This window comes from Pholcus phalangioides, unplaced genomic scaffold (assembly GCF_987345545.1).
Source record: "Pholcus phalangioides strain wild (caught in Gottingen) unplaced genomic scaffold, Ppha-v1.0 ptg000018l_1, whole genome shotgun sequence".
In the NCBI taxonomy this organism is placed as follows: domain Eukaryota; kingdom Metazoa; phylum Arthropoda; class Arachnida; order Araneae; family Pholcidae; genus Pholcus; species Pholcus phalangioides.
Window position 1 is genome coordinate 21,348,788 of NW_028301611.1, and position 27,697 is coordinate 21,376,484.

Consider the following 27,697-nt stretch of genomic DNA (forward strand, 5'->3'; position numbering starts at 1 on the left):
AATATCTGCATTTAAGGTAAATTGAAAATTTTTATGAAATGGAAAAAGAAAACGAAAGAAAGAATCAATTAATCTATAGTTATCATCATTAAATAGCTCACCATAAAATTAGCATATCCACCGGGCACACCGCTACAGTACCTCCTCCATTTCGGAAACTACCTCCGGTACTACCTCCATTTCGGAAATGAAGAAATGAGCTTATCCAAAGAGTTTCCCGCCAAAAAAAAAAAGAAAAAAAAAAGTAGTCATCAACAGTATGACAGTTTGCGAAAATTCTAACCAATAGCGTTCGGTGAAGCTCCTTGGGTGAACTTGGGAAACCCCGATGCTCGAGTTTTCGCGGGTAAACTTGACATTAAGCAGGCGTTTGCCGAAGAGTTAGGTTGTATGTGTAGTCCACTACTCGACTAACGCTAGCCATTTTCTTTCAAAAAAAGCGTGAATTTAATTGCTAATTTATAAAAATATTCTGAGATAGTATTATGTAAATCGTTTTATCGCTTCAAAAGTCCATTATCGTGTTTTTAACTATTAATTTCTTAGTTTTGTCTTTTGAGCCATCTCCGTCCTGGACCGTTGTGTTAAGTTGGTCAACCATTTTGCTGAAACTGTTTTGCAGTGCCAATTTGTCATCCTTTTCCATGACGAGTGTTGAACATCGGCAACAGTCTAGATTTCTTCCAGCCCAAGATTATGAATTGATGACCTTTTTTGGATTGGGTTAGAACTGCAGCGTCTAATTGCCGTCTAAAAATATACTAGTCGCCTTTGGAAAGTGGGTAAGTTCTATATGTGTATTTTTTTGTGACTGTATATACCTTGAAGAAAGTAATATGTACTTACGTTTTAATTTTGTTCGGCTTGGTTGAAGATTAAATCCGGGTATCTGATGACGTACATAGCCGCCGTTTGCAAACGAAGGAACCATTCCCCTCCCCCACAAGAATGGAATCTTTACCTGTTCATGAAAAAGGATAACAAATTTTAACCAGCTTTCCGAAGTTTAAATTTTTTTGTGAACTGAGGAAAAAATTCTAGCAGAAAATTATTTTTCCGATTTTCCAAATTGTAGAATTCATTTACTCATGTTATTCGTTTAGGTGTCCAGACTGACTTTAGCTGATGTAAAATAATGCAGACGCAGGGAAAAATGATTTTTAAATTGATGATTTTAATGAAACATTACAGTACTGTCTTGTCATTAGAAATATATTCCTCTTTCACGCATTAAATCTGCAGACGGGGCCGCAAATAGATGCTTGGTCACCCTGGGCAAGCACTCATTTTTACTTCCCCTTGTAATGTTGAAGGAGAAGTTTCAGAATAAAATATGCGCCAGTCCAGTTTTTCGGGTCCAGCGCCCGGGGCACGAGACCTGCCTGCTCCCTCACAGTTGCAGCCCTGCCTGCATATATTTAGTAACGAATTGTAGATTATGTTTTTATTCTATAATATAAATGAATTTGTTATGCAGTTTTCCTGCAAGTAATGGGATTCAATAAATTTTACCGTTATCTATCCCCAAGTTGTGATTTTTCTTTGGTTCCATGTTTCTAGATTATTAATGAATAGAGATAATGATTTGGTGGAATAATTATTTGGAAGAATGCCTAACTTGGTAATGTTTCCATATGTATGCATTTTGATGGTAAAATAAGGTTGCTCTGGATATGGGTAAGTTGTGATTGTGATAATGGTTTATTCTAGTAGTCACCATGATGATATATTTTTCTGATAAATATCTTTGACTCTCAGAAGAGCAGAAAATTTCTTGAAACTATGTCACATCCCCCCCCCCCCCCCCGCGCAATGCTGTAGACATGGCAATTCTGGATTTTATTTCCATGATATTGATAATGAAAGTAATTAATGATATCAAATTTACAGGGTGTCTTGTAAGTGCTAACACTGCCTTTATCTGATCAACTATTTATCATAGAGGTGTAGGTTCAAAGTAAAAAATATTCAAAATGCATTGAAAGATTAGTCTGTACCAGTTTTGAGACAGCGTATCCTCACCTCTGTGAAGAATTGTTCCTGTGTTTCTGCTGTTTAATTTTTGAATTATAATTTCTAACTGGTTAAACATTTCTTTTTTATTGGCAAAATATCTGAATATTAGTTTAAAAACTTTTTTTTTTTGCTCAGAAAAGAGAACAACTTTCTGAATGAAAATTAAGGGAATGAAGGACCCATTTAAAAATTTAATCTTTTATTGTGTAGCATAATGTATTCTCATTCGGAAAACTGATACAGAGTAATTTGTGAATGAATAATTTCAGCATTTTATAAATTCCAATTTTGCGTCTTAATTAAGAATATTTTATTAATACTTCTTTATTTACAATTAACTATTAAATCATGAAAAGTAGAACTAGTTTTTTTTCTTGTTTTTATACCTTTAAATGTTCTTTGCTACTCAACTAATGAAGACAATTCGTTAGCCAAAACAGTATTATCCATGTGTTTCTGTACATTAGTTTAATTTGTTCTGGAATGTTAATTATTCATTTCACATGAAATGCCTCAAAATCTTTCTGGAACAGAAGGCTGTATAGGGAGTAGTGTTTCCCACTTTTCCTACTTTTTATAAGTTTTAGTAGTTTCCTACTTTCAATTAATTGCAAATAAATTTGTGCATTAATTTTGATTGGCACAATAATTTGCCTCATGACACAGGTGCTTTATCAACTAAGATGTCTGTTAGCAGAACACTTAGAAAAGGAAAAGCCTTTGTTAGTCGAAAAATTTTGTTTTTTCTGAGTCTTATTACCTGAGGTACCACTGTACTTTGTCTAGATACATCCTTCAGTAGTGAACTTGGCTTGTGTAATTCATGATCACTTCACATTAATGTAAGTGAAAAATTTGAATTAATATAATTGTCTAAAATGAGTTTGTTGTACTTACATATTCGGCTAAACTGAATATTCTTCCCATCTGTAATAGGATTGTGAGGTGCCAACTAAATTTCTTTTTACATCTAATTGCTTGATGTAGAAGTATATTATTCTGGTATAAGTGGTTTCAAGATTTTTTTTATTTTAGTGTTTGATGAACCATTGTGAAGTCAATTGCTGTTATTTTATGTGTTTTATATATAGTGAATTACTTGTGTTTCACCTACTTCACGAATACAGTAATTCCTGTATGTAGTGGTTTCATTTTTACCATTGCAGTGGTTTCAGTGTTGAATTTTTGATTTTATGAAGGTTTTGAACTTATTATGCTCCCAAATTTGTTTATGACCTATGTATGTATGTATATATATATATATATATATATATATATATTATAATTTATTTTATTTATCTTAGAGTTTAAATTCCCCCCCCCCCTACTTTTTCTATAACCAATTTTGAAATTTATACATTTAGTAATGGCAAAACATGGTTTTTGTTTTTTCCTCTATCATATGAAGTTGATTGTGAATGCAGGTGGTTCTGTAATTTATTCATAGTGGAATGAACTGAATACCATAATTTGTTTCATTTGTAATGTTTTTGTTACTGTTTTGCACTGGTTTTTTTTTTGTGCATAGAATTCTGTGTAGTAAGATTACCTATTTTAGGTTTGGTGATTCTCATGCTATCCAATAGCATTCAGTTGTCTTAGTTAGAAATCGAAGTGCTTTATTTGTGAGAAATGATTACACTAGCATTGAACAGTGAAATTTAAACAAGGCCCTTTGAAAAAATAATGGACAGTGCCATCTGGTGCACCTTGATTATTTATATTTACATCACATCTTTTAATTTACACATTCCATTTACTATTGTGCTTTTGAAAGTGGTATTGAAATAGTTATTCTTCAAAAAGTCTTAACAGGACTTCTTAATTTTCTTAACAGACTTCTTACAGGACTTCTTCTGCTTTTCTTTAAATGCCATCAGCCAGTACACATCGTAATTGCAGCACCTGATCTTCATGTCTCATTCTGATTGCTTTGAAGGAAAGTATTCGTTTTGTGAGTTTCTCAAATAACAGCGTTTCTTGAAAAGTGCTGTGTATTATATTATCCATTGGTAAGTTTTGGTAATGAGTGTTTCAAAATGATTTGGTATGAAATTTTATTTTTCTTGGAGATGTTAACATTGATTTATTAAGCTCTGATTCTAGCGATATTCAATACTACATTGATATGCTTTCCAGCCATGGTCTATCACCATTAATTAATGTTGTAACCAGACCATCATCACAATCCTGTTTAGATCACATTTTTATTCCTAATTTAAAAAGCATTACTAATATTTATTGTATATGTTTACTTATTTACTACGGATTTGAGTGATCACTATCCCATTCTTTGCAAGTTTATATTTTTATCTCCTAGATTGACGGCTACATTGAATTCTACTGTGAAATTTATCAATTATACAGCTATTTCTCCCTATCTGTCTAACCATAGTTTTAATTCTCGTTCAAATGACCCGGGCAAGGCATTTGATGATTTTATTCTCTCCCTTGAAACAGTTGTTAATAATCATTCCCGTTGTCATTTGGTTAACTCACGTATGATTCCTAATAAATGGTTTACGAGAGATCTTCATGAAATGATTAAAATCAAGCAAAAGCTATATTTAAAATCCAAAAAATATCTATTTGATAATTTGATCTTATCTGCATATAAAAGTACAGCTTCCCATGTGAAATTAATGGTAAAAATTGCCAAACAAAATTATTATTCTCAAAAATTTCACAGATGCACCTAGATTCGAAATGGAAATTTATCAACAAATTATCAGGTACTAAAGATAAACAATCTAAATTGCCTTCTGTAACTAACCTCTCTCTACTAGCTAATAATTTTAATTCACATTTTTTTCTCTCCTACTAACACCCACGAAATCCTTTAAATTATTCGAAAACTACCTACTTCTACTTCCTCTGGTATTTTAAAAATTCTACCTTTTTGACAGTCTACCTTTTGCACAGTCTCCACTCTGTCTACTCTTATCAAAATTCTTGCATTTCAGAAGGTGTTTTCCCCAGATAGTTTGAAAATTGCATCAGTTATTCCAATTTATAAATCCGGTGATTCTAATGACCTGAATAACTACAGACCTATTTCAATCCTTAACTCTGTTTCCAAGCTGTTTGAAACCATAATAAAATCTTGACTGTTTCCTTTTCTACTTAAATCTAACTTTTTCCCCCCCAAACAACATGGATTCCTACCTAACAAAAACACAGAATCTGCTCTTCTAGATTTTACTTCAACTGTCTATACTAATATTGATAAATCTTACAAAATAGTTGCTATTTTCTTAGATATCTTTCAGGAAAGCTTTCGATAGCGTCTCTCATGAAATCCTGATAGAAAAACTTAGTTTGTGTGGTATAAGAGGTGTTCCTCTTAAACTTTTGTGATCTTACCTTAATAATAGATACCAATTTGTTAAGTGTGGTGATAAATATAACAATATTATGAAAATTATTAACGGAGACCCTCAAGGCTCTGTTCTTGTCCTTCCTTATTATTCGTCATTTTCATTAATGACTTTTGTAACGTTAACATTGTTGGTAACAATAACATTTGCTGATGATAGTCATTATTTATAGCGCTAAAGACGACCAAACGTTGACTAATACGATTAACCAAGACTTAATTAAAGTACGCAACTGGTATTCAGTTAATAAATTAACTATTAATGTATCCAAAACCAAATTCATCTATTTTTCATTACTTAATAACCCTCTACATAATATTAATATTGTTTTCCATGATTCTAACTGCTCCCCTAATGATTGTCCTCTTCAACAAGTACATTCTATCAAATATCTTGGTGTTTATGTTGACTCTAACCTTAAATGGAATTCTCATATCACAAAACTTCGCAACAAACTTTGTTATTTGTTGTACAAATTTTTTTACCTCAAATTTTATGTCAATTCCACTTTTCTTTTAGTTCTGTACTATTCATTTTTTCACTCTCAACTACTTTATGGTCTTTTCGCCTGGGGTAGTGACTACATTACTAACCCATATCCTTTGGTCACTTTGCACAAAAGAATAATTAGACTGATTACCAATGATTATTGTACTCCCTCACTACAACTTCTCCATTCTCTAAACATATTACCTCTTTGACATCTCTATTTCTTCAAATCAATAGTTATTTTATATAAAAATCAACATTCTTTACCTTTGAACACCTTTCGTTCTTCTGCAAGAATCAACTCCACCTATTACTCCCTAGAATCTATAAAACTATTGGTAAGAAACATTTTTCATATCTCATCCCTAAATTCTATAACTTTTTGCCTGATCAATTCCTTAACAATAATACTTCATTATTAGTTTTGAAAAAAAAAATTAAAATGCTACTTGTTTTCAATAAATAATATTGAAGAGTTTTTTTAGGATGAATTTCCCACCTATAAATAACATCTTTCCCTTAAATGGAAGGAAAAAAATGGTAATTTTTTTTCCCCTTTGGACTTACTTTAAATTCTTTTTTTTTTCAAATTAACTTCATCCCTCTTACTTACTTATTTTTCTTTACAATCGAAATATTATCACCTATCACCACATGCCTGCCGCCACCATGACCTTATTATGTTATATTGTGTTTAGTTTATTGTTTTTTTTTTTGTGTGTGTGTTTTGTTTTCTCTTTACTTTCTGTTCACTCATGTTCTGTCAATTATTTTTTATTTATTTATTTTTATGTTTATAAGTTTCATATCAAATTGTAAATTGTGATTGCCAGTTAGGGCCATTTGGCTCCTCCTTGGTAATTTTTTTTCTCTTTTTTTTCTGTATTCCTCATTTCTGACTAATAAAGGAACATTGTGAGTAAGGTTGGCAGGTTTTTGACACATGGCAGTTTTTGATGGTTTAAACCGCAGTTTAAACTATCATGTCAAAAACTGTCAGAAACCATCATCATCAGATCGTAATTGCAGCACCCGATCTTGATGTCTCGTTCTGATCGCTTTGAAGGGAAGGTGTTGGTATTGTTTTTGGTGTGTTTCTGTCAAATAACAGCTTTTCTTGAAAAGTGACTTGTATTACACATTTTTTGTTCTTTCGGTAATTAGTAATGAGTTAATTATGATTTAATGATTTAATTTAATGATGGTAATTTTGGTAATGATTTTCAGATAAAGGAACATTCTGAGGAAGAGGAGCGTCGAACCTAAAGTGGTGATATTGCTGTGTTGTATCCCCTGCTGCGTGTACATGTTTCGATCGATCAAAGAGAAGTCTTGTGCTACTGATTTCATGAGATCGTAATTGCAGCACCTCATCTTGATGTCTCATTCTGATAGCTTTGAAGGGAAGGTGTTGGTATTATTTTTGTTGTGTTTCTCTCAAATAACAGGCTTTACTGAAAAGTGTCTTGTATTACACATTTTTTGTTTTTTTTGGTAATTAGTGTTTCATAATGATTTTTAGTTAAAGGAACATTCTGAGCGTCGAACCTAAAGTGGTGATATTGCTGTTTTGTATCCCCTGCTGGGTGTACATCCATGAAAGAGAAGGCTTGTGCTACTGATTTCATCAGATCGTAATTGCAGCACCCGATCTTGATGTCTCATTCTGATCGCTTTGAAGGGAAGGTGTTGGTATTACTTTTGGTTTGTTTCTGTCGAATAACAGCCTTTCTTGAAAAGTGTCTTGTATTATACATTTTTTGTTTTTTGGTAATTAGTGTTTCATAACGATTTTCAGATAAAGGAACATTCTGAGGGAGAGGAGCATTGAACCTAAAGTGGTGATATTGCTGTTTTGTATTCCCTGCTGCATGTATGTGTTTTGATCCATCAAAGAGAAGGCTTGTGCTACTGATTTCATGAGATCGTAATTGCAGCTTCTGAGCTTGATGTGTCTTTCTGATTGCTTTGAAGGAAAGGTGTTGGTATTATTTTTGGTGTGTTCTGTCAAATAACAGCATTTCTTGAAAAGTGTCTTGTATTAGAAATTCCTTTTTTTTTTTGGTAAAGTGTGTTTCATAATAATGATTTGCAGGCGAAACAGCAGTCTGAGGAAGAGGAGTGTGGAACAAAACAGCTGCCTGTATGTGTTTCGATCGATGAAAGACGAGGCTTGTGCTACTGATTTCATCAGATTGTAATTACAGCACACGATCTTGATGTCTCATTCTGATCGCTTTGAAGGGAAGGTGTTGGTATTATTTTTGGTGTGTTCTGTCAAATAACTGCCTTTCTTGAAAAGTGTCTTGTATTATACATTTTCTGTTTTTTGGTAATTAGTGTTTCATAATGATTTTCAGTTAAAGGAACATTCTGAGCGTCGAACCTAAAGTGGTGATATTGCTGTTTTGTATCCCCTGCTGGGTGTACATCCATGAAAGAGAAGGCTTGTGCTACTGATTTCATCAGATCGTAATTGCAGCACCCGATCTTGATGTCTCATTCTGATCGCTTTGAAGGGAAGGTATTGGTATTACTTTTGGTGTGTTTCTGTCGAATAACAGCCTTTCTTGAAAAGTGTCTTGTATTATACATTTTTTGTTTTTTGGTAATTAGTGTTTCATAACGATTTTCAGATAAAGGAACATTCTGAGGAAGAGGAGCATTGAACTTAAAGTGGTGATATTGCTGTTTTGTATCCCCTGCTGCATGTATGTGTTTTGATCCATGAAAGAGAAGGCTTGTGCTACTGATTTCATCAGATCGTAATTGCAGCACCCGATCTTGATGTCTCATTCTGATCGCTTTGAAGGGAAGGTGTTGGTATTACTTTTGGTTTGTTTCTGTCGAATAACAGCCTTTCTTGAAAAGTGTCTTGTATTATACATTTTTTTTTTTTTTTTGGTAATTAGTGTTTCATAGCGATTTTCAGATAAAGGAACATTCTGAGGGAGAGGAGCATTGAACCTAAAGTGGTAATATTGCTGTTTTGTATCCCCTGCTGCATGTATGTGTTTTGATCCATCTAAGAGAAGGCTTGTGGGTCATTCCATTTCAAATCACCCGGCAAAATGCCAAAATGACACCCATAGTCTCCGATTTCAATGATTTTTTTTTTATTTGTTGCATTTACCATCCTTATTAACCGTATGAAATATTATGTGCATATCTCTAAAACTTTTTGAGAAAAAAAATGTTGAAATTTATCAAAAACTGATGCAGATGACATTTCCGAGGCTCAATTTTTAAGCGGCATTGTTTGAGAAAATAAATCATAACTTTTTCAATTTTCAATATATTCAAATGAACTTTTCACTAAAGTGTTCGCAAAAACATCAGAATATGAATAAAAATAATTCATACACTTACATTTGAAATTTACATGTAAAAAAATTATGTAAACTTTGTTTTTGTGGGATTTTTCGTTAGAAAAAATACAATTTTTCAAACGTATTTTGAGGGCACAGCAGTTACCAAAACAACTTTTATTTTAAATTTCTCCTAAATATATGAAGTAAAATACTGGAGAAAAAAAATACTGGTTTTTTGAATGTTAATATGTTTATTCGGGCTCGCAACACAAAATTCATCGAAATAAGACTGGATCGTTCCGATTTCAAATCATTCAACTAGATACTTAAATGCAAACCATCGTCCCAGATTCGAATTATTATTTTTCATTTATTGCTTCTACCGTGCTTGTTGACCATGCAAAGTTTCATGTACATATCTGAAAAATATTTTGAGAAAAAAAATGTTTTCTAACCTCACGAATGACGTCTCTTAGGCTAACCCCATTCAAGCAATATTATTTGTGAAAATATATCATAACTTTGCAGATTTTCAATATATTCAAATGAAATAATTTCCCCTAAAATGCTCACAAAAAAATGTAGATTATGACTAGGAAAAAGAATTTAAACCTTTGCATTAAAAAATTAGATTGCAAAAAAATCGTTGAAATTTAATTTTTGATTCTTTTTATAATAAAAACACAATGGCTCACCTTTGCTTTTTCATTTACAAAAGCTCTCCTGTTTTTCTCACGGCATATTGAGTGACATTGAACTCTTTTTTTTCCTTGTTCCCATTTCTTAAAGCACTGGCCAGAGTTAAAATTTGCCCCTGTTGTGATGGGTAAATTGAGTCTTATTTCTAATTAACTTTATCAAAATATTAATATTTTCTTTCTGTTTAATATCTTCATTATGGTAAGTGTGCTTTGAGATTCATTTTCTGGTAATTCTTCAAAAACTTCACAAACATTTGATTTTAAAGTGTTGTAAGCAGATGCAACTTTTCTTTTGGCATTGTTTGACTTGCACTGTGGAGCTACCGTATGAAGTTTAATTGGTGACTCTTCTATGTTCTGTAGAGATGAATTTATTTCTTTAATTGCTTCTTGTTTAATAATTGACATTTTTCCAAGTTACTTCTCTACATTACTATCACTGTTCATCTCTTCACAGTATTCAGTTTCTTCATTTAATTTATTGTTGTTTATATTCACTGTCTCTACAGGCATGGCATATTTTTTGCCCTGGAATTGATTTTGTACAACCGTTTATTTCATTTATACATGAAAAATACAAGTTTACTATCCTTAAACCTTTTGTTATTTTTTTTCTTATGACATTTTAAAGGATTAAAGCAAGCTTCCGGATATATTTCATACTTTGAGAAAAAAGCTCTATGATGTTTAAACACACAGTAGATAAATGTTCAGAACTTGCTCCACTCCTCAATATTGATGTCCGATGGGTCCAATGATGTAATGTGTAACAGATTTTACACTTTTGCATAACACTTTTTATGACAGTCAGATCCAGTTTTTTTTCCAACACTATAAATTTCAAGTGTCTTTTCTGACATTTTCCTTTATTTCCAAAATGATATAAAATATTTAGCTCAAATGGAAATTGTGTTATCATAAGAAAAATTTGCTAACCCTGGGGTAGGCTACTTTATGGAGCACATTCTCTGTCTTCAGCAAGATTGTAGTTGAGACTTGCATCATTGGATAGGGGGGGGGGGGGGGGCAGTTTAGTTCCAACACTTTTGTTTTAGTTTTCACAATGAAGCAGCAGCAGTGATTTTATCATCACCTGCTGGGATGATAAAGTCTTATAATTAAATAAGACACCAGCTGCCCTCTGAAGGAAGAGAGCAGTGTGCCATAGTTCATATCTTCACAGATGCTATTATTATTTTTTACAATCATCATCACAACAAGAAACATCACATCTTATATATCACCACCAGGCATTATATACATTAGGTTTTCAGTTCTACTCTCTTCCATCTGCCTCAGCTACAACAATTAGGTTGTAGCTGATAATTTCATTCTTTGTGATTTAATGCCTCATATTCTGGCTTTTTATCAGCAATTTTAAATTATTTCTTGGGAAAAATATATAGAGGCTTGTGTTAAATTTTATAATGTAGATTTTTTTTCACACAAGTATAACCATTTCATATTTATCATATACATTAAATATATGTTTATTAAAATATATGCTGTAAAAATCAAAGTAATTAAAAAAAAATTTAACACTGTTGTGGTAAAATAACTTTATAATTAATCATGTTAAAAAAACTTCAAAAATTAATCAATATATATGATTAATATTATCTGGATTTATCAAATATAAAATAATTATGCAAAAACATATCAGATTGCAAAAGTTTGTCTTTGTTGCATCATAAGAAATATTTATAGATCAATTAAAAGTGAAATTAATTATTTGGAATTTTAACACTTCTAAGAATCTGAGCATGAAGGTTTAATTTGAAAAATTATTTTATTCACCCAAAACCTTTTTTTTTCACCAACTCCCATTTGACACATTACATTAAAATTTCTAATTATTTCATGAATTCATTTAATCCTAGAATTTTAAAATTTATTAATTGTTTTGAATTATTGCATTAACTACTCATGGAACTTAATTTAGTGAATACTGTAATAAATATATAAGCGTACTTGAAAAATAAAACATAAATTTCTTTTTAACAAGCATGAATCATTATATTAAGTCAAAATGTACAAATATAATTAATGTAGTCATATAAGTACAATTGTGTTTTGTTACTCAAATGTATTAACTGTCAAAATAATGTTTACTTTTCTAGTCTTCTTAATATATTAATAGGATTAAATTTAAATAAAATTGAAAATTCATGCTGTGCATCCAAAAAAAAGTGTTTAAAAAATTGTGTCAAACCAAAATTAAAAAAAGAAATAAATAAATGAAATTTAAATGACTTTTTCCCTCTAAGGCTTACATTTTTTTCTATTCATAATCTGCATTTTTTTGTGAGCATTTTAGTGCAAATTTCATTTGTATATATTGAAAATCTGCAAAGTTATGATATATTTTCACAAATAATATTGCTTGAATGGGGTTAGCCTAAGAGACGTCATTCGTGAGGTTAGAAAACATTTTTTTTCTCAAAAAGTTTTAGAGATATGTACATGAAACTTTGCATGGTCAACAAGCATGGTAGAAGCAATAAATAAAAAATAATAATTGGAATCTGGGACGATGGGTTGCATTTGAGTATCTAGTTGAATGATTTGAAATCTGAACGACCCAGTCTTATTTTGATGAATTTTGTGTTGCGAGCCAGAATAAACATATTAACGGTCAAAAAACCATTATTTTTTTTCTCCAGTATTTTACTTCATATACATAGGAGAAATTTAAAATAAAAGTTGTTTTGGTAACTGCTGTGCCTCTGGTCTAAAAATACGTTTGAAAAATTGTATTTTTTCTAACGAAAAATTCCACAAAAACAAAGTTTACATAATTTTTTTGCATGTAAATTTCAAATGTAAGTGTATGAATTATTTTTATTCATATTCTGTATGTTTTTGTGAACACTTTAGTGAAAATTTCACTTGAATATATTGAAAATTGAAAAAGTTATGATTTATTTTCTCAAACAATGCCGCTTAAAAATTGAGCCTCGGAAAAGTCATCTGCATCAGTTTTTGATAAATTTCAACATTTTTTTTCTCAAAAAGTTTTAGAGATATGCAAATAATATTTCACACGGTTAATAAGGATGGTAAATGCAACAAATAAAAAAAAAAATCATTGAAATCTGAGACTATGGGTGTCATGGCTGGGTGATTTGACATGGAATGACCCTTGTGCTACTGATTTCATGAGATCGTAATTGCAGCTTCTGAGCTTGATGTGTCTTTCTGATTGCTTTGAAGGAAAGGTGTTGGTATTATTTTTGGTGTGTTCTGTCAAATAACAGCATTTCTTGAAAAGTGTCTTGTATTAGAAATTCCTTTTTTTTTTTGGTAAAGTGTGTTTCATAATAATGATTTGCAGGCGAAACAGCAGTCTGAGGAAGAGGAGTGTGGAACAAAACAGCTGCCTGTATGTGTTTCGATCGATGAAAGACGAGGCTTGTGCTACTGATTTCATCAGATTGTAATTACAGCACACGATCTTGATGTCTCATTCTGATCGCTTTGAAGGGAAGGTGTTGGTATTATTTTTGGTGTGTTCTGTCAAATAACTGCCTTTCTTGAAAAGTGTCTTGTATTATACATTTTCTGTTTTTTGGTAATTAGTGTTTCATAATGATTTTCAGTTAAAGGAACATTCTGAGCGTCGAACCTAAAGTGGTGATATTGCTGTTTTGTATCCCCTGCTGGGTGTACATCCATGAAAGAGAAGGCTTGTGCTACTGATTTCATCAGATCGTAATTGCAGCACCCGATCTTGATGTCTCATTCTGATCGCTTTGAAGGGAAGGTATTGGTATTACTTTTGGTGTGTTTCTGTCAAATAACAGCCTTTCTTGAAAACTGTCTTGTATTATATTATCCATTGGTAATTTTCGGTAAAGAGTGTTTTATAATAATTTTCAGGTGAAACAGCAGCCTGAGGAAGAAGAGTGTTGAACGAAACTGTTGCCTGTACGTGTTTTGATCCATCAAGGAGAATGCTTGTGCTTCTCATCCGTATTGAAACTTATCATAGTTTGCTGCTGCTGCATAAGTGTTGAAGATGTGTGATGTTGCTCTTTTCTAACCCGTTCTGTTTCTAAATCTTGTACGTTTGATTCATGAAAAGAAAGCAGTTATGCATATAGTGTTGTTCATCTGGTTGGGGAAAGCTGCATATAGTGTCGTTCATCTGGTTGGGGAAAGCTGCATATAGTGTCGTTCATCTGGTTGGGGAAAGCTGCATATAGTGTCGTTCATCTGGTTGGGGAAAGCTGCATATAGTGTTGTTCATCTGGTTGGGGCTGCTGTAACTGCTATCAACTTAATCCTGAAGTGAGTGCCTAGTGAACAGATTACCTTTAATGCAGGAGTTCAGCAAAAGAGATTTGAAGGCAAGTAAGTTCTTTTAATATTGCGTTTGGGAGTATTGTTGTAATGAATGAAATCAAAGTCATTTTTATTTGAAATAAAATATGTGTTATGACATTGATTGAATGGCATAGTTATATGCACATATGTACATATTTAAAGCAGGTAGTTATGGGTAACAATGATTTTCTTAATTGTGGTAGTGCTGGAAATCTTGGTATCATCAGAATCTGCAGCATGAGATTATCCGTCAAGAAAATGGGGGGGGGGGAGGATCTGTGTAAATAAAAAGTAATAATTTAATTAATAATTATTAAATATTAATTCCTAAATATAATTATTGTATTTGTTTGATTTTTTTGTGTTTGGAGCAATTCAGAATTTTTATTTTCTATGCAGCTGTTCTTTTGTTGATAGAGGTTGATAATTTTGAAGTTGTTTGGTTTGTTTTGTTTCATTGGTTGGTGTCTGATTTCAAGATAGCTGTGATTTCCATAGGTTTATTTATTTTTTCAGTCATTCTTTGGTGGCTTGGCTCTTTTACTTTTTTTTGTGATTGAGATTCTTTTATGTCAGCAACATTGATTCCTCTGTCTTTTTATTGAAGTTTCTTTTGTTTCGTTCTGCAAGGTTCTTTTGTTGAATTTATTTTTGTGTGAATTTGAGAAAAGTCTGATTGGCTCCAAACATGTATGCCAAAATTTATTGTAGAGAAGAGAGGGAGAAATGATGTGATGATTTGAGTAGGAGAAGAACTGAGAGTTTTTAAGTTCGTATGAAAGTGCAAGTTAGTAAAATGCAAATTTGTTTAAACAAACTTTATTGCTTGAACTGAGGTTTTCTTACAATTCTTTGTTGAACCTTGATAGGTGGTAGCAGGGTGCAACAGGAAAAATATAAATGAGTGCATAAATGGTTATTAGCACATAATGACATAAGTAACATTGAAATACTTAAATGTCTGTGGCTTAATGAATTATTGAGGAATTGATATTGGATTGAAACAATTATGTGTGTATTTAAATATAAACAATTATTATTATTATTTCTTTAGAAAATGTGAAGTTGGTATTAACATATCTGAATATTTCAAAGTCGGTTAAAAGTACATATTGACTAATGTGGGTTTTTTAGAATCTCTTTGAATATTATTTTTTAAATAAGTTATTATTATTACTTTGTATTTATTTAATTTTTTTTCCTTATGAACTGAAAGCTTTTGTGGTTGGTTGTTTTTTTAATAAATGAAATGAAGTTGTAAATAAACTAAATGTGTGAAATTGTGTTGTTTGTTTTTAATTCTGCAAAAGAAGCCTGCTCGCAAGACAAGGTATGTGCATTATTTTAATTAAATTGATGATTCAGATGATATTAGCTAATTGTTTCAATCCGGTTGTCTTCTGTTGTCCTGATAATTCCTGGAACATCAACATTAGTCTAATTTTAGATGGATTTTTTTTTTGTTTTGAACATGATTTCCAATTCCTTGATTTATTGAAGTTTGACTATGAATTATTGCTTGATGAATTTTTTTTTGTTTTGAAATGATTAGAACATGATTGTCAAGTTAATTTATTTAAATTTGAGAAAGGTGAAACATTTTTGTTCAGAAGTGGTTTGAGAATATATATGATTATGAATTTGTTAATTTATTTAAAGTATGGGAAAAGTAAGTAACTGAAGCATTTCTTGCAGGTGTTCAGTGTACTTGTTAATTTGCTGATCCAATTAAATTTAAATAATTTGTTGTGCCAAATAGTGTCCTCTAATGAGCCTTTTAAAGTGGAATTTGTTTTATGTGTATGTAAATGTTTTAGTGGCGAATTATTGTTTTGCTTGAATTAGTTGAGAGGTTTGCATTTTATCTTTCTCTTCCTGTTGGGAAGTTTTCATGTAGCTAGTTGATTCTGAGGTTACCAACAGGAAGAGAATAAAGTTTTATTCTCAGTGAGATATATGAAGAGGTGTACTGTGTATTTTAAACTTGAGTTTGGTGTATTCATACTTGTGTAGGTTTGTTTTTGTCTCTTTCATAGCACCCCTCTCGCTGATCAACTGCTGTCCGGGTGAAAGCTCTTTGTAATTGGATTATATTTGTTTAGTGCCGAGGCGGACAGCAGTTGAGCCGTTAATTACCTGGCCAGGGCACGCCAGTCGCGAACCCCGCTAGTGCTGGCCTCGTTCCCATTCCATGGGCGGCACGAGTGTTTCGCGGTTGGCGTGCCGCATTTCGTGGGGGGGGGGGGGAGGGAGGGAGGGTGTTTTTTTTTTTTGGGCTTTTTTTTGGGCTTTTTTTTGGGCTTTTTTTGGGCTTTTTTTTGGGCTTTTTTTTGGGCTTTTTTTTGGGCTTTTTTTTGGGCTTTTTTTTGGGCTTTTTTTTGGGCTTTTTTTTGGGCTTTTTTTTGGGCTTTTTTTTGGGCTTTTTTTTGGGCTTTTTTTTGGGCTTTTTTTTGGGCTTTTTTTTGGGCTTTTTTTTGGGCTTTTTTTTGGGCTTTTTTTTGGGCTTTTTTTTGGGCTTTTTTTTGGGCTTCGCGAGCGGTATTCGGAGGCGACGTCGGCACCGTGCCGCAACATCGATTACCGCCCGTCTCTATCGATGGTGCCGCAAAACGGGAGCGATAGCCGGCCGTCGACATCGATGGTGTCGCGCGTTGGAATCGATTGTGCCGCTATAAACAATCGATTGTGCCGCTATAAACAATCGATTGTCCGGGTTGAAGCTCGCGTCCGTTTTTTTTTTTTTCCCCCCCCCCCTTCGGTGCGATCCGATTTCGAGAAAGTTTTCCGACGAGGACGGCGTCGAACTCGCAGCGCCCGATACTCTAGGCGAGCCGGTTATTGACTTGCCTATCGCGCCGACGAGTTGTTTTTTTGTTTGGAGATGAAACGGGTGTTATCGTGTACGTCTTGGCGCAACTAATTTCATGTTTTTAATGCACGAGAGAGAGGCAGGACCGCACTGCGAAACGAATTAAACGTGCTTTATTTACATTCGGAACAGTACGTTGATCTCATTGAGTTAGTGCTGCGATAAGAAGTCGAAATATATCTCAGAATTCAGTGTACTGTTTTGCAGTATTCTTTGAGGGGGAGGGATTGCAATACAAAAAGCGGCCGAATTCTGTAAATGTGCCAAGGGGCTTATTTATCATGTATACGTACTTATTTATTACAGCTGAAAGAGTATCGATAGGTTTTTGCAGCAGAATGAATAGGCATCTTGAAAAACTATTTCGGAGTTAATTTAAGTAGTTAAGCTGTTTGTGGAAAACATCGGAAACCGAGCGTGAATTATAGATTCCGAAACGATCGGGAAAAAAAATCTTTTTTTTTTTGCGAAAGAAAATTTCCATGCAAAATGTAATGATAATTTTGATGACGGGGGGTTATGAAGGTACGAAATATTCTTTTTTGCTGGGGAGGGTGTCAGAAATGGCTAAAAATCTTACGTAATACTTGAAAAATGAACGGAGCGGTACATTTACAGATCACTCGATTTTCATACGTAATTTTAGAAATTGAGTGACAGTTTTAGAGCACTACGCTGCATACCCAGATTACTTTAATTACGGATCGTTGTGAGCGGCACGTCTCTAGATCACTTGAAGTTTTTCGGGATATTTTTATAAAATACTGAAAGGAACATCACTACCTTTCTTGTCACTTTTCTTTAAAATGGTTCTGGAGTGAACTTTAAATACATTTTTTGATAGAAATGGTCAAAACAGTGACAAATTTTTGTCCGTGTATTATAGTTTTTAGGCAAAATTCATGTGAAACTCGATTGCAAAAAAAATTTATTAATGAAATGCTTTGTGATTTTGCTAGTAATGTTATGAACCAAAATTTAAAGGATTGCGTGATATGAATTTTTTGAAATCAAGTTTTGTCTATGAAACACTGCGATTCAAAATATATATGTGATAGACCTTTGATTTTGGTTCGTAATCTCAACAATATAGGATGCAATGAATCAATTTTTACAAATTTCTTCGTAAAACACGTTTACAGTCTTTATTATTACTTGCATGTAACAACAAATGTAAAAAACAAATTTTGTAAAAAATGAAAATCCATATTTTCAACGTAGTACGGATACCTCAACTTTTAATACTTGGGAGTACATTTTTTAATTGAAAATTAAAATTTACGCGTCGTGAGAAGTAGATTTCTGATCGTACGAAATTTTCTTTTTGCTCGTTCGGAGTTATGCTATGAATATTTTTGGACGATGTTGATGAAACGTGGCGATTTATTGTTATGCAACGTGTTTGGATTATGTTTAGGTGCTGGAATTTATGTATGTGTTATTGAAAATAGCGTTATCTGAATAGCGTTCCCATATGTCCCGTTTTTGTAGGTTTTTTATATGATCGTGCCGGAGAAAACTGAAAAGCTCGAATTTGTTATATAATCGTTGCGTGCGTGCGATATCGTATAGGAGAACCTAAAATTAGCGCAATTACGTATATGTGTAATACACATAAAGTTCTGAATCTCTCTGGATTTTTTCAGTAATTCCGAATTTTCATTGAGGAGTATCCTGAATATATGTAATATATTTTCCAGTGTGATTATATATTTAAAAAAACTGCGAGCTGAATATATTTGTGTTTGAAATAGCAGTTTCGTGAATGATTCATTTGTTTTGCGAGAGAAATGAAGTTGGACTATAAGTGAACGACAAAACTGATAACGTAGCATATTCGATCTGAGGGGGCGTAAAAATTCCATATTTCGACAGATGCGTCGTTAATTGCCCTGATTAACTGATTACTTATTAGTTCGATATTTTGTTTAACCGTCTGGATTTGGTCTTAGACTGTTGTGCGAGTGGCAACGGTGTTGACAAACAAGATTATTTGAATCGTTGGATTGCGTTTCGATTGGTGATGATTTTTTCAATTGATTATTTTTGAATTTGATGTTCTTAAATATATATTACTCTGTGTGCGGTTTCCGCTTGGTTCTTAATGGCAGGTTGTTTGCCTTGCCAGTTTGAGTGATGATTTGGGTTGAACGTTGTGCCGTCGTTATTCGTGAGTGTCTTTGTTTTGCTTCGTTATGCTGGTTTTTAGCTTTCGTGTTAATTATTTCGTGTTAATTATTTTCGATTTCGTGTTAATTAATTATCGTCATCGTGTCGATTTCAGGATGATTATTATTTTCTGATGTTACTTTAGGAGTAATATTTCGGGATGTTATTTTTAATTTATTAATAAATTAGTAGTGCATTAATTACTAAATATGAATATATTTTTTTTGGGGACCGGTAGCGCCATCTTTGTGGCTTAGAGCGAACTGCAAACGTTAGATCGTTGCGCTACCTGGCGGTGGGATTCAACTGGGAGAGACCGTTGCATCCTTTTCCTTGTTGGGTCCTTTGTTTATTTCCTTTGTTTCTTGATTGCTCTTTGTTAATTATTAGATTTTATGAATCCATCCTTTTTAGTTGGTAGTTCGCGTTGTTACTTAATTTCCGTTTGTTTTTTTTTCTTTCGTGTGCGAATCCGGGTATTTTCCAACGGTTTCGTGTATATCTTTACGTATTTTTACTTCCCATTATGTTTTCTTTCTTTATGTGTGATGCGTTTTGTTCCGTTTGTTGCAGGATATCTGTGATATGCACCGAAAAAGTCGAAGGAAAACTGACTGGAAAGTCATTGACCGTATTCTTAGGTAAAAATTTTTTTAAGACTAAAAATTTTTTCTGCTATTTGTCAAGCCCTGTTGTGTAATTTTCACAACGTTTGAGTGACAGTTCTGGATTTTGTATCTTTCGTTTTCCTTGACTGTTTCTATACTTGTTAAGATGGGTTGCGTTTTTGACTCGAACTGGTTTAAACCATCGAAAACGATCTAAATGAATGTGTAACTTAACGATGAGAAACGTTGATATTACGACGTTTCCTTTTCGAACTCTAATTTAATTATAATTTTCAATTTTGAAGTTTTTGAGGTACGAAATGTCTCGAATAGATACATTTTTACCATGTAGCGTCAGATAATTTTTCTACACCTCAACGATTTCTCAAGTTTTCAATGGACGAATCCAAAGTTAGGAAATGGTTTAGTTTGACTGGAGACTAATTTTATGAGTTTAGATTTTTTTTCAGATTTTCAGTTTCCACAAAGAAAAGAAAAACGAAACTAATAAATCGATTTTCTTAGAATTTGAAAAATGAATGAAATTCATTGATTGAAAACGAAATAACAGGCCGTGAAGGAGAGATGATGTTGATATAGTTGCTTTTTGTGCATCGGGTATTGGTTCGAGGTCATTAGCTGTATGGCTCCTCGTCCTGTCTGCACGATGCATTTTATCTTTTCATTTTTCTCTACTTTATCAAAATTTTCCGTTATGATTCATTTAATAATAATATAATAGACTAAATATTTATTCTTAGAAATTGTTTGACTAAAAAAAAAATATTGGATGAAAATTCTGAAACAGGTTTCCATATTACGATTCGAACAACAAATAGCAAAGTTGGATTTTTCTGTAATACGCCGGTCTTTGTCCTCTGACTGGAGAGCAAAGGCATTGCTAATTTTCTGTTTTGTCCTCTGTGGTGTCTTCAGGTGGTGTTTTTATTGGATTGTAAGACCATCGTAGAAGGTTAGAAAATGTACATACTACATAAGAAAAAAATGTATATATTGAGATTTTTATGAGATTTTTTTGAAAGAAAAAAAAACACCATTTTTACAAAATATACCATTGGATCCCAAGAATAGAAAATGTGGTAATAATGAAAAATATTTGCTAATAATGAACTGATGATATTTTTCAGGGGAAAAAAAATTATTTTTGGATAATTCGCTCAACATTATTCTAATGTTATGTACAATAAGAATATTGTTTGAAATATCTGGGATTTTCTATATAATTTAATAATAACAGAAATCGACGTATATATTTCATATATATATATAGCATCTTAAACACGTAGTAAAAAAAAATCAGATGTTGATATACAATATATATATGTGTAAACATCATTAGAATCAGATTATTATGTATATTTCATAGTCACTTTAAGCATTACATGTAATTCATGTGTGCATTTTCGATGGAAAATTTTATGTTTAAAGCAGTATTTGAGGGTTTTTTTGACTTCACAGTTTAAAAACTGCCATGTGCCAAAAACTGTGGCTTGTTTATTTTTTCAACATTTTTGTTGCAGCAATTTTGTGTCAGATACTTGTTTCACAATGTGGGCAATTGACAGTTTTTGAGTTGCATTCCTTTTGAGGAATCGACAGTTTTTTGAGCCGTCCTGCAGAAACTACATTCCTTTTTTCTGTGGAATTGACAGTTTTCAAACTCCATTCCTTTTTCTGCGGAATTGACAGTTTTTTGAGCCATCCTGCAGAAACTACATTCCATTTCTGCTGAATTGACAGTTTTTAGAGCCATCCTGTGGAAGGAAACTACATTTCTTTTCCTGCGGAATTGACAGTTTTTTGAGCCATCCTGCAGAAACTACATTCCTTTTTCTGCGGAATTGACTTTTTTTTTTGAGCCATCGTGCAGAAACTACATTCCTTTTCCTGCGGAATTGACATGTTTTTTTGAGCCATCCTGCAGAAACTACATTCCTTTTTCTGCGGAATTGACTTTTTTTTTTGAGCCATCGTGCAGAAACTACATTCCTTTTTCTGCGGAATTGACATGTTTTTTTGAGCCATCCTGCAGAAACTACATTCCTTTTTCTGCAGAATTGACAGTTTTTTGAGCCGTCCTGCAGAAACTACATTCCTTTTTTCTGTGGAATTGACAGTTTTCAAACTCCATTCCTTTTTCTGCGGAATTGACAGTTTTTTGAGCCATCCTGCAGAAACTACATTCCATTTCTGCTGAATTGACAGTTTTTAGAGCCATCCTGTGGAAGGAAACTACATTTCTTTTCCTGCGGAATTGACAGTTTTTTGAGCCATCCTGCAGAAACTACATTCCTTTTTCTGCGGAATTGACTTTTTTTTTTGAGCCATCGTGCAGAAACTACATTCCTTTTCCTGCGGAATTGACATGTTTTTTTGAGCCATCCTGCAGAAACTACATTCCTTTTTCTGCGGAATTGACTTTTTTTTTTGAGCCATCGTGCAGAAACTACATTCCTTTTTCTGCGGAATTGACATGTTTTTTTGAGCCATCCTGCAGAAACTACATTCCTTTTTCTGCAGAATTGACAGTTTTTTGAGCCGTCCTGCAGAAACTACATTCCTTTTTTCTGTGGAATTGACAGTTTTCAAACTCCATTCCTTTTTCTGCGGAATTGACAGTTTTTTGAGCCATCCTGCAGAAACTACATTCCATTTCTGCTGAATTGACAGTTTTTAGAGCCATCCTGTGGAAGGAAACTACATTTCTTTTCCTGCGGAATTGACAGTTTTTTGAGCCATCCTGTGGTAAGTACATTCCTTTTTTTCTGTGGAATTGACAGTTTTCAAACTCCATTCCTTTTTCCGCGGAATTGACAGTTTTGTGGACCACATTGCTTTGTTTTCGGGTGAGATCTATGTATACCGTGTGGGATCTTGCGGGTTTCTGAGGCAAAAATGTTGGTTGTTGCTCTTTCCCATTACACATATTTTGCAGTTATATACTTTCCCATTATTTCTAATTTAATTTATTTTTAATATTTTTTTAGGGAACTTTCCGAAGGTTTGAATGCTTCTGCTAAAGTTTCGCCTCGTTGGAAACACGTGCTGGCTTGTGTTTCTGATGAGCCAGTGATCGAGTACAGATAAATGGCGGGAGTCACCATTACTCCACCTGCGGTCTCTTAATGTCTTGCCATCCGATTAGTGGATTGATTGATGAGATGTCCTTATCTTCGACCGCGTGTGTTTGAGATTCATTCTGGTGTTTCGTGTAGCATGTTTGTGATTTGTCGTAGTGCTTAGAGTGTGCTGTTTGTGATCGATCCGTGTTTAGAATAGCGATTTTGTGTTCCCGCGATTGTTGAATAGTGAGTGCGCGTCATCGCGGTGATGCGCAAATTTTTGTACAAACAAAAGTTTTTCTTGTGGTTGGGTGATATTGTATTGTGAGTTCGAAGCCATTTATTCCAAGTAAGTAATGTGTGTTCCAGAAGGAAAGTAAGTTGATTTTTTTCTCTGCTCCGGAAAAATATGTGTTTTCCCATCAGTCACGCTGATGTTTCCTCATTGTTTTAGTAATGTTTATTGATTATAATACTAATTTAATTTGTTATTACAGAAAGATTTGAATTAATTTTACTTACGTGAAAATTAAGCAATAGAATAAGGAAAAGAGGGAAAAATAAGAGACAGAATTATTAATAAAGAGTGTAGTGAGATAAAAATATAAACAGAAGATACATACGCAAAGCTCTTATTATGTGAAGAAATTAGTTCCTGTTGTTTTTTTTTTTTTTTTTGAACCCTGTGGGACCACCCACCCGTTCCCCCGGCAGGGGGTTTGTGGTGGGTGGGGGGCCGGGGGCTCCGCCCCCGGGCCCCCCCTCACCCCCCACCCATAGAGCCCTGTTATTTTTGGTAAAACCACCTCGAGTTTCGTGAGCCTCGCTCAAAGCTGCTTAACTTATGAGTTTGGCAGAGCTAGCGCTCTATCATCTACGCCACGAAGTGATAGCGAAGGAAAGTCTTTGGACATCTGCTTTCGAGGGGAATTGTTTTGGATCTTTGTATTTTTTTTATCCCTTGTTTTTTTTTTTTCTAGATTGCTTTGAATTTCTTGTTCCCTGTCGGGATTTTTGTAGTGAAATACAATGGTGATTTTGTTATGGTGTGTTGTATTTGCAGGGTTGTTAGTGCGTGTGACTGTGGTTACTTGTGTGTGTGTGTGTGTGTTCGAATCCAGACTGGGACGATGAGATTAGATAATTTTTTCCAACCTTTCTCCTTCCGTTTAGAAATTTTTTTTCTGCGTTGTATCGACTGTTTGTTGGTTTTGATTTTGTTCGCGGATTGCAGATGTACTTTAGATGGAATTGTAGAGAGGGTGCATAATTTCAAGCTTCTGACAAAATTTCAAGTGATTCGTATTGTAGCTGCTGCATGATTTTACGTTCGCTTGAAATGTTATAAATTTCATTTTAAATATTATACCATTCGTTGTTGAATTGCATCGTTGTCATCCACAGATTTCCCAGCGAATTCTAAGGGCAGCAACGAAAAATCGACCGCAGATTGTCCTTAAAACTTGGAGTTGTTGCCTTTTCTTTTTATGCATCCAAATTATTGATTTGTTTGAATGAATCTTATGGAAGATTTCATTTTTACTCACTTTTTATGGTTAGCCATGTACTGCTTTCCGACCGAGCAAAATACCACTTTTAATATTTAATGCAGTTGTATCCCATTATTTCAATTTACCGATCGGTGGAATTTGAATGTTCGGTTGAAGCAAGAGTTGTGAATACTTGATTTCTTGATACTTGATTGAACAGTTTTCATTTAAGGAATGTGTAATAGGTTTGGTAGAGAATTCGTGACCATTTCATCGTGCGAAAAAGTGGTGTTGTTTCCTTGTGAAATATCTAGGTGGCAGCACGAGTAGAATTTCTTTTTCTGAGCGAGAGAGAGGCAGAGAGGTTAGCAAATATATCTTCTGTTGAAAGGCCCTGGGTTCGAACCCCTGTTCGGCAGTCCACCATCTATTCGGGACTCGAACTTACTATTGAATCGTGTTGTCTAGAGCCTGGTTTTTATTTTTTTTCAGATGATTGCGTTTTGATTGTAGATGGTTTTGTGAAGAGCCCATCCTTGGTTTGCGAACTTACTCGTAAGCTGGGAAAATGAATGTAAAATGCATCGTTACGACTTCGGCCAGCTGAGGAATATGGACGAGGTGCATGTATATTAGTCCAAGACTAAACCGAGGGTTGACTGCATTTTTTTCCCTATGGTGTGGAAATGCTGACTGACGTAGGGTTTTTTGGCATTCCTTGACACTGTGTGAAAAATCCTAAGATTGAGTAGTGTATTCGAACATGTCGGATACAAATGTGTTGGACTGAAAAATAACATTGATTTTTACGATTTTGTCGTCAGATGTAATTGGGTTGTGTTAAATAAGTCAGCTTTTAGACGGGGTTGGGTTTTGCCGAAGAATGCTTTTGGATAATGTGTTTTTTTTTTTTGTAAGTATAATGCTTTTTTGATAAACCTAAATGACGGAAAGCTTGCCGTTTTAACCCTTTTCTCTCTTGCAGTGGTTTCGCAAATTGATTTCACAAACATGAATAAACATTTCATTGGCACTTGATCAAATTTTATTATACGTAAACAATAATAACAATCGAAAAAGAAACGTTTACAAAGCCAATTAGGTTTTTTTTTTTTTTTTGCTTTGGAAACGGGCGAAAACATATTGTCAATGGATTAATTAAACAAGAAAATTAATTTTATGTAGCCGGAAGTGTTTCGTGTTTTGAATAATAGTTACTCGGGAAAAAATATCTATCTTGATATTTTACATTTCCTGATGTGTATGCAAAAAATCATGAATTAAACTCATTTACCTTAAAATTTGTTAGCTTGCATAAATTCTAATTAATATTTTTTTTTCGATTGAATATCGAAGCGTGCACGTTGCATTGTGTTGCGTATTTAGATGTAGCCTCGATTAGGAAAACATTGCAAATGTTAATGAAATAAGTTGGTTTTATATATGCAAATATATCGGTGGGTGTCTGTCCAGACTTTTTGTACGTTAATTCCATTTATCAGATCAGATTTGTCAGAATTTTCTGAACGGACTGCATATCGGTGAAACTTGATGAAATTACAAGTAAGTAATGATGGGCAAAAATGACTTTTTTGAAATGCCTATTTTAACGTATTTTTTAAGTTTATTAGTTAACGAAAGAATTTAAAGTTAACGAAAGAATTGTTCTTTTTTAAATTTTCCAACAACCTCGCTAACAAGCTAATGCAAGTTTCCAATCTTTTATTTTTTTCTAACCTGTTGAAGTACAGAATCGTGCAGAAAGCTTCTTTGTAGTTTTTAGCAGGCAGGAAAATTTTGACAGGGAGGGCTTGACAAATCCAGGAAAAATTCAAGCCATGTAAAAAACATTGAAAAAAAAGTAAGTTTTTTATCATGTACCTATTGTGTTCGAAACATTATCCAAAAGCATTCGTTTTTTCACGGTTTCCATTAGCGTTTTCCAGTTTTTGATGCCTGTCTGTTAAAACAATTTTTCATTACCACCACTGCGATTACTTTTCATCTGTGTAAGCCAGAAGCCTGTGGTTCTCGATCTTTTTTTGCCCCCCTCCGGGACCACGATTAACTTCCGCCTCCTCCCTTTTTCAAGATAGGTTATTCAAATACTGTTTGGATAATGTTCAAATATTATTCGAAGTATAAATATTTTGTATTTAATAAATTTTTAATTTTTGGAAATATGGGAAAAGTCAAATAAACGAGATATAGATAAATAGAATCGTATAGATTATATACGATTGAATGAAATCGAACAAAATACATTACATAAATATAAATACATAAACGTAATACCCTTGCATTTATTTATTTATTTATTTATTTCAAGTGTTGCATAAAATTATTATATGATAAAACTTCTCGAAAATTTGGAGACTGTAATTCCACTTTTTGAGGCTCTGAACGGAGACGATGCTGAATAAAAGTTGGTATTTTTTTTAAAATGTGTCTTTTTTTTGTTACTACTTGTGATTATTATTTGTAATCCTTTAGTTTCTGTTTGTAGCGGGGAGAATTTCACGATATTCGTTGTCGCGGCGAGCATAAGGGTACCAACCAGAGTTTGATGTTACTCACTTGTTAGGAATCACAGAGTCGATAGTTTTATCCGTGCGCGTTGTGTGTTAGCCTTACTAATTGTTTCGTTTACACACGGAACGTAGCCAGCGTTAACGAATTTAGAAACTCGCTCGTTTTGTTTACCATCAATGACTAGTGTTGCCAAGAAAGAAAATGAATTTTCACATTCTGAATGGCCATGCGTCCCGGATTTTCAATGGGTAATTTGTAAGTAGGAAAAGTTCTGAAAAATTATATAAATCTCTCTCTCTGGATGGGTATTTTTGCTGACTGTGTGGCCGGTTTCAGGTACGCCTGAAACGAATTTACAACTGACTGTTCCTGAAAGACATTATCCACACGGCGTTTTGAGTATTGCCATATATTTTTGTTTGCAGTTTTCTCTACTGGGGAAATTCTATTTTTGGGAAACCGCAACAGAAAAGAGTGACTGGGGTGAATCCAAGTTCCGAAACACCCTTTTTAAGCTCATTTACGAATCCCAACTAGTTTCGGTGCAGTTTTTGAAGCAACGTTGTTATCCTTGAAAGTGTACAGCTTCAGTTTCTGACACCTGTGTGGAAGCCGAAAATCGGAGCAAGCAAGAGATTCCAGGAAGCTCTTTTTTTTCTTTTCCTCTAAATGACGGACGGAGGAAAAGAGCAACCGGGCTTTTGGTTGAAAAGGTTTTGTGCTTGT

The 27,697-nt window shown here is 33.5% G+C and overlaps 2 long non-coding RNA genes across 23 annotated transcripts; both read left to right on the forward strand.

The window, feature by feature from the left end:
* The first annotated feature begins 344 nt into the window (after positions 1-344).
* On the forward strand, positions 345-16,175 carry LOC149072064 (uncharacterized). Of its 22 annotated transcripts, none has more exons than XR_016194597.1 (12): positions 345-782; positions 3,854-4,028; positions 7,110-7,292; positions 7,405-7,570; positions 7,681-7,863; positions 7,978-8,149; positions 8,243-8,406; positions 8,519-8,701; positions 8,815-13,130; positions 13,229-13,400; positions 13,494-13,657; positions 13,774-16,175. It is a non-coding gene; the product is annotated as an uncharacterized LOC149072064 (long non-coding RNA). The 22 variants fall into 22 exon arrangements; XR_016194601.1 differs by having other exon boundaries at positions 8,815-13,114; XR_016194595.1 differs by having other exon boundaries at positions 7,405-7,586; positions 8,815-13,400.
* A 3,424-nt stretch (positions 16,176-19,599) lies between these two features.
* LOC149072065 (uncharacterized) lies at positions 19,600-23,925 on the forward strand. Its single transcript, XR_016194566.1, has 2 exons — positions 19,600-19,899; positions 22,875-23,925. It is a non-coding gene; the product is annotated as an uncharacterized LOC149072065 (long non-coding RNA).
* The last annotated feature ends 3,772 nt before the right edge of the window (positions 23,926-27,697 follow it).